Raw genomic sequence first — 8306 nt, 5'->3', positions numbered from 1 at the left:
TATTATGCCCAATTTGGGCCGTAACATCTTGTTCTACTTCCATTAATAGCTTATTTTATCTGATTTTTTTTTATTATACGTTTAAGATAGGGGATTTTGAACTTCAGATTTCTATTTTAAAAGCGGGAGATAATACTAATCATGCCTTTGGCTTACTTTATTTTATCTGATATTGATTCCAAGGAATGTCTGTCAATCTGTGAGATGGAAACATTCGTCGATATCATAGCCACCCCCATAAATGCCGTGCATCAAAGCCCTTTCGCCTGGACTTCCTGGTCCACAAAGACCAATGCCTGCATGCATTCATTTATGTGAAGGAATAAAAAAAAAACAGTAAATCAGTTGGACGGATCCCAATTGAATTTAATGCGTGGGAAAAAGGTTCTTGACTTTTGAACTACATTGGTCTACGCTACGGCAAAGGCAACATATTACGAAGGCAAAGGCAAAGGCAAAAGGCAGCAAAAGGCAAAGGCAAAGAAACAAATCTCCTAAATCGCAAGAGTTTTATTAAGTAATAGTAAAATTGCATATTAATTTATATATTAATATTAATTATTTCATATTTAAAATTTAAATTAATATTATTTTTAATAAAATATATTTTTTAATCAATTACTTTAAATTAATACACATATTAATACATAATTATACTTGTAACTAAATATTTTCAAATTACAAAGGCAAAAGAGAAACAAAATTACTCCTACCTTTATCAAAGGCTAAGGCAAAGGCAAAGAAACAAATCTCCTACCTCTGCCAACAAAAGAGAAACATATATTTGAAGATAGATAACCAATTACATAGTATCTATTTAATATTTTGATATATCTATTTAATATTTTGATATTTTTTTCATTGAGTTGTTTAATTTTTTCTAATTACGACTTGTTTTTTTCTTAAAAATAGTGATATATTACTGAGTATGTACAGTATACGAACGACGTGTTCCCTGTACTCATTCACATTGCAGTAATGGCCCTGAACACAACAAACAGGTAAGACATATTGTTGCCTAGAAAACTTAACAAACAGGTAAGACATATTGGCCCTCGTCGACGTACATTCAGAGAATCAGAATAAAGCAATAAAGGGATCCCTCACCTACCGTTAATATTATCTCACAATAAATGTCAAATGATGAGGGACAGAGGGAGGGCAGCATAAATATTTTTTTACGAAAATGATAGGTTTACTCCATTAATATTCATCTACCACTCTTTTTATATATGATTTTTTTTAATTTTTTATTTTACTAAATGATTAAGAAAATGAGTATTAGTAAAGTTATATATTTTTTTAATTTTTTTTAATAATTAAAGATGTTAAAAAATACTTTAAAAAGATAAAAAATAAAAATAAAAAAACTTAAAATACATTTAAGTAGTAAATGGGTAGTAATAGGGTACCCTATCACTACCCTTCTTTTGCTGAAGCTTTGGGAACTTGATTGCTTCCAACTGCCTAGTTTTGCTCATAGTATTTCAGGGATCGATCTGTTTCTTTAATGCTTAGACGCAAACAGCTTTATATTATCATTTTTTTCTATGCCTGCCTAAAGCTAAATGAAGAGATGATACCCATGGCAGAAAACAATTCGGAATGGGTTGCTTGTCATTTTAAAAAGAACATCATCAAATATAGAACATCATCATGTGAAAGCTTACTACATTATACAGCGTATATAAAAAATAATTTGTATTTTTAATTATTCTTTTTATGAATAATTAAATATAAGTCCTGCGTATTTCAAATTTGTAAATGGTATAATTTATCATCACGAAATATCATACTATCAAAATGAGAGTGCGGAGGATCGATCATGTATATATATTAATGATCAAATTATTAGCTTATAGTAGATTAAGATATAATCTCATTTTTCAATTTTATCAAGAAATGCCACATTATTAAATTGAAAATTGCACAAAAGTCCTTGCTTGCATATGCATGTCTGTGGGAGTACCCTAAGGTGTTTCAGAAATTAAGTTTGGTGACATGTACATCAGCACACGTCCACACGCCTTATAAATAATGAAAAAAAGCTACGGAACCTCTGACCACCGCACCGTGAAAGATTAGTCGGAACGACTGATCCCTTGTACTCATTGCAGTTTAAATGGCCCTGAACACAGCAACAAACAAATACCACGTCTCCCACGTCGACGTACATTCAGAACTTAAATCATATGATTTATTCAGATATAGTAATAGTATTTATTAATTCAGTTCCGCTTCTAAGTGGTCCGGCCGTTTATTAGAGAAAATCAACCCTCCTATCATCATCAACCACGTCAGAAATCACACAAAAAAATCTATGGGTGCAGCCACACATGATCAGAAAGTTAGACACACACTCCTGCTGTTCTAATCACACAGCCGTTGCCTTCCGAATCTCAACCCACCGAGACCCAGCCATCTCTTCCGCGGAATCCATCTCTTTCGTTCATTTGCACTACCGCCCAAGATTTCGCACCACCATATCTTCTCAACCACACCAATTCTCACCACCGTCGCACCACTGTCGCCCACACGGCTTTCATGGCTGATAATATGGACCTTGGTTGTGATCAGGTATGAGGGAATCCAGTTTTTGGACTGACAATATGGACCTTGGTTTTGATTCACCTGGTTGATTTATGTTGTAAACAGGGTAGGCAACAAGTTTTCCATCACCCTGCTGCATATTAAGAGAAAAATCTTCCACTCGATTGGTCTAATTTAGACACACTCGAAACCAAACTTTTTTCCCATAGACAGATTCTGACCTCATAATATGGTGTCAGTTGGAAAATCAAAAGTTTTCCAAATAATGTATGAATCATTCTTATAGAGCATAAAAATACCGGAATCAAGCATAGCAGCTGAAGCTGTAGGTTCAGACGCATCAGAAATTATCTCATTGAATAAATTGAATGAGTTTATTTTGATGAGACTTGTCATTAAATGTATTTCTCATACATTTCTTTCTGAAGTTATATTATGATTCTGAAGTGGCTGCGTAGATATGGAAGACAAAGGGGTTGTGTTGCAATTCTGAAGGGTATGCGAGCTGCTGCAAAGGGGAGGGGGGCACTGCGAGCTACTGCGAAGGGGCTACAAGATGCTTTCGAAGAGTTACTGAACGATTTCACGCAGGAGAAGGGGAGAAGAGGGGTTCTGTTTCACGCAGGGAAAGGGAAAGGGTGGGTTCTGTTTCGAGCAGGGGCTGTCGAGAAGGATGATTTCATGTAGTGTGGTTCACAATAATTGTAATGGAAAGCTGACGTGTTTAAAATCTAATGGCAGGCTGTTATAAGGGGAAAATCAGCCGGACCGGCTAGAAGGTATTCCCTTATTAATTAGTTTGGCCCAAAGGTAAAGAGAATTTATTTATTAGCACTCAATTAGCTTGCTAGTCATGATCTATTTATAAAAGCTTATTTAGTAAATTCATTCATGTTGTAGACTTCAGTCATGATGAAGTCTTCTCTCAAAGCATCATTACATTTGCAGATATTACTTTAGAGAATGATTTTATTTTTTGTGCATGTACACGATAATTGTTGAGTTTATGTACATATTGGGATTATATAAACATAAAGATGGACCCCAATGGCTAATTGGTAGTCCATTCATAAAAATTTAGTAGCTCGCTCTCAAAATACATGACAAGATTTTCAAGTTTTACATCTCATTCTTTTTGTGGGTTTTATTTTCTAGGTGGTCCCGAGGTGAAGATACGTGTACTGGGGAAATATTTGAGTCTGTTCGGGAGTGCCATTGGATACACAATTGGAGTGACTATGACTGTTCATCTGGGTTCCAACCCGGGAACCCGGGTCTCAAATCCGGGCCAGAGGTTAATCCAGGTTAGACCCGATCCGAAACCCGGTTGTATCCGGGTATTCAAAAACCGGGAATCCAGTTTCCGGGTTAAACCTTTTTTTTAAAAAAAATAAAATAAAATAAAACCTGTGTTAACTTTGATTATGTGATTAATTCATAACTTGATCACGTTTTGCCATTTTTACAATAGTAGTCAACATCCAAACCAATCCTAGAAATGATGTATTAATGCTACAAAAGTTACAAGCACCCACTTGATTAACAAACAAAATGACAACAAATCTGGAAAAACACATCCAGAATACAACTAGCCCAAAGTAATGCTTAAAATATGCTTGAATCCAGTGAAGAGGACCACGAGCAACATCATATGATAGCCCATCAGACTGCAAAACAAGAATCAAATAAGAGACATTAGTTTATTTATAGAAACAGATAATCCTAATATGTAAAGCTTCATAGAATATGTTATACCTGATGACAGTATATGTATCGAAGGATTTCCTTTTGATGCTCAGCAGGGAACACTGTATTAAGATGCCCTATAATGTACATACACATTACCTGCAGTTTTTTGGAATGAAAACAACACAGACATGAGCAAATATAGCTAATACCAATGTCTAGTGGCACGTATTAGACAAATTAGACTCTCAGTAAAATATTTTTTAATGCTAGATAGCCTATGTCATATTTTTTTTTTATAGTGGTTAAGTAATATAATACTAGATACATACTGATATTTTAAAATGGTAGGTCCTGCTTCATAAAGTGATGATTAGAGTGATAAATAAATAAATAAAAAAGACAATGGAGATGAGTGTCTCACCAAGGGGGTAGAAAAAACAGTGGAGGCATTTTCAGCAGGCCAATGGCCATCACTGGCCTGCAAGGCCGAGTAGAAATAATTTCTTCATATAATGAAGATTTATAGAGCATACTATATAAATAATTTTCTCATGCTCAATAGATGTATAAAAATTATTTAAGTTCCATGCTGTATGAGTTTATTATGGAATCAAACCATTCAAGATAGCAGTAAAATATTTGAAAACGAGCACAGTTTGCATAGAAGTTCAGCTGAATTAGATTAAACTAGCATAAACCCAATACTTTATAAACCTTTACAAGCCATGATTTGCCCATTTCAGATTTGTTGATTATTTGTCCAGATGATATAATCCACAGAACCATCCAATTAGATCAAACAGATATGAAAGTTCCATTTGTCCATAACATTATTCACATATATATCTTCAGTACTGAGAATTAGACATTGACAAAGATGTCAACCCATCTTGCCCATTAGCTCACCAAAGCAAACCATTTATATCTAAAAAGGCCAGGAATTGTTGGCACCGCTGCTCATGATTTGTTTGTCCTTCCGGCTAACAAGATTATTTAGTTCCTCAATTTTTTTGGTCTTTCCGAATTATATATAGGCTTTATTTGCTTTTCTGTTTGGAAAGTCATTCACCTGGTGAATATATATTGTATATTGTTCTTTCTTGTTGCTTTACTGCTCTTTATGTTTGTATTCTTATGCAAAGGAGAATTCTTTGTCCATTTATAGATTCCTTTATCTTGTGGCTGTTGCTTACCCATGAAAAGTTTTAACGAAACCACAGAAAGTATCTTGTTCTTACAATCCATTTGCAATTTTTTTTTAAAAGTTTGTGTTGCGAAAGAGTAAACATCTTGTCAAGATTTTCTACAAAACTATATTTTGTCAAACTAACTACGTAGGCAAAATCCTGTAAAATCATATATATATATATAGCAGTTCATGATCATCTAATTATTTTGCAGAATTTGCCGATTTTTCTTAAATAAATAAATATATAATTAAATAATGAACCCAGATTAATTGTGATCGATTTCCAACAAACAGAGAAGAAGAAAAAAAGAGAGAAGAAAACAAACAGAGAAGAAAGAAAACAAACCCTAATGCTATCGGCAATCTAAGCTAAACAAACTCATTTAACTTTTCAGAATGGGTAACCATAGACGCAGAAACTATAGACACGAAATGACCAAAACAAGATAAAATCTAATCAACCAACAAAAGCATCTAGGATGAAGACGGTAGCATTACAGAAGCATCTACTTACATACATCGGCACGAGGATGACGAAGAGGCACAAGGATGAAGACGACGGCTAGAGTTTCGGAGAGACTAAGAGAGGGACGATGGCTATGGTTTCGAAGAGACTGAGAGAGGGTTCGGCGCGAGAGAGGTAGGAGACGGCTTCCAGAGGCTAGGGTTTTTTTTTTCACTTTATATACACCTGGCTAACCGGGTTCCGTATTATAACCCAGGTATGATACCCAGGTATAACGGTTATATGAATGCAGGTTTCGGCCCGGGTTAAACCTGGGCCGAAAACAGTAATCGGAAACCCAGTTATCCGAGTTTCGGGCTAGGCCAGATAAAGACCGGCCCGCATGAACAGTCCTAGGAGCGACCACAAGCATGATGTAAGTTCGAAATCTTATATATATATATATATATATATATATGGAAGTCCTGTCCTTTTCAATTAAGACCGGTTAATCTTCAATCATGTGAAGCATATATGCATGATGTGTATATATCAATTAATTAGGGCATTGAAAATGCAGGCAGGCAGGCAACCACTTGATCAGTTCGAAGAAATTGATAATATATATATATATATGGAAGTGAACATGAAATAATTGGTAACGATCAATAGAGTGTCTAGCTAGCTAGTTTGTACATGCATGTAATTGGTTAGGTTCGTAACATTTATTATAATTCCTTCAACAACATTCTTTTCTCACTTATTAAAGAACTCATGTATCTTTTTTTTTTTTTTTTTTGAATCAAAGAAGCCTTTATTCAATATAATCAATCAAATAAAAGGGATAATACATGAATGACTATCCTCCAATCTAACTTCATCCTCATCACTACTTAAGACATACTTGGCTAAAACATGTGCAGCTATATTCACTTACCTCCTAACATGGACAATATCCCAAGAATCAAAATGAGTCAAAATATGCTTGGCATCCCATAATAGAACACCTGAATAGTGAGACTCAGAAGAATCAAATTTTAATGAATTAACTACATTTAGTGCATCCCCTTCCAAAATGATCCTCCTCAAGCCTATTTCTTTTGCAAAGCTTACTGCTTGTAAAGCTCCTTGAGCCTCGGCTGTGAAGGCATCAGTAAACATGAATTTCTGTATGCTTCTAGATGCTACTACCCTTCCTTCAAAGTCCCTTATGACAATGCCAATGCCAACTTTGCCAATTTCTTGCTTAATTGCAGCATTCCAATTTACTTTATAAACATCTGAGGGTGGAGGAATCCAATTCGAATTACTGCTTGCAGATGGATCTTTGAGCCTGCGAAAGAACCTTCTTAGGATGAATGAAAACTTCTTCAAAAATGAAAAGGTTCCTCCTCTGCCAGATCTTCTTTGCTGTCATGAGGAACTTCTCCAACAACTCCTGCTCTAATAATCCATTCATTAAAATTAACAGCTACAGAAAACCAGAGCTAGTGAAACTGCTTTTCTGAACTTGTCTTGAGAAATCACTCCAAACATCTTTAGCTGCTGGGCAATCCCATAATACATGAACAACTGTTTCTGTATTGATCAAACACAAGGGGCAGGCTGAAGACTCCACAATCTTCCTTTTAAACAGATTATCCTTTGTAGGCAAAGATTCTAAACAAGCCCTCCAGACAAAAACTTTAGCTGCATTAGGAATATTCAGCTTCCAAAGCTTAATCCAGAAACTTTTATTAGCATTAGAACTTGACTCCTGCCCTCTCTCCCTTTCCACAATCTCCATGTGCAAATGGTATGCACTCTTGACAGAGAACATACCATTGTTTGAGCATCTCCAAATAATTATATCAGGGCAATTAAAAGTACTTAGAGGAAGCTTCTTCACAATTTCTGCTTCAGCACTGTTAAGAACAACATCAATTAATGGAGTGTTCCAACTCCTTAGTTCTAGATCAATCAGATCAGCAACAACAGCATTACTATCTAATACTTGAACTGGACTTTGAATTCGATAAGAAGATGGTTTGGGAATCCATCTATCTTTCCAAATTCTTATATGAGCACCATTACCTACTCTCCATAAGGATCCTTCCTCTACTAAATTTTTTGCAGCATGAATGCTCCTCCATATATAAGATGGATTAGTACCAATCTCAGCATCAAGAAAGGAAGAGTGAGGGAAGTATTTTAGTTTTAAAATCTTAGTTGCCAAAGCTTCAGGTCTTTGAATGATTTTGAATCCTTGTTTTGCAAGTAAAGCCATATTAAAACTTGCCAACTCTCGAAAGCCCAATCCTCCAGCAAACTTAGCCTTTCCCATTTGCCTCCATGAAACCCGATGAACATTGCCTTTCCTGTGCTTTTGACTCCACCAAAACTGCTTCATGACTTTATTAATATCTCTGAGTAAGGAACTTGAAAGTCTGAACA

This window comes from Carya illinoinensis, chromosome 16, assembly GCF_018687715.1.
Source record: "Carya illinoinensis cultivar Pawnee chromosome 16, C.illinoinensisPawnee_v1, whole genome shotgun sequence".
Classification (NCBI taxonomy): domain Eukaryota; kingdom Viridiplantae; phylum Streptophyta; class Magnoliopsida; order Fagales; family Juglandaceae; genus Carya; species Carya illinoinensis.
This window is presented reverse-complemented; position numbering follows the sequence as displayed.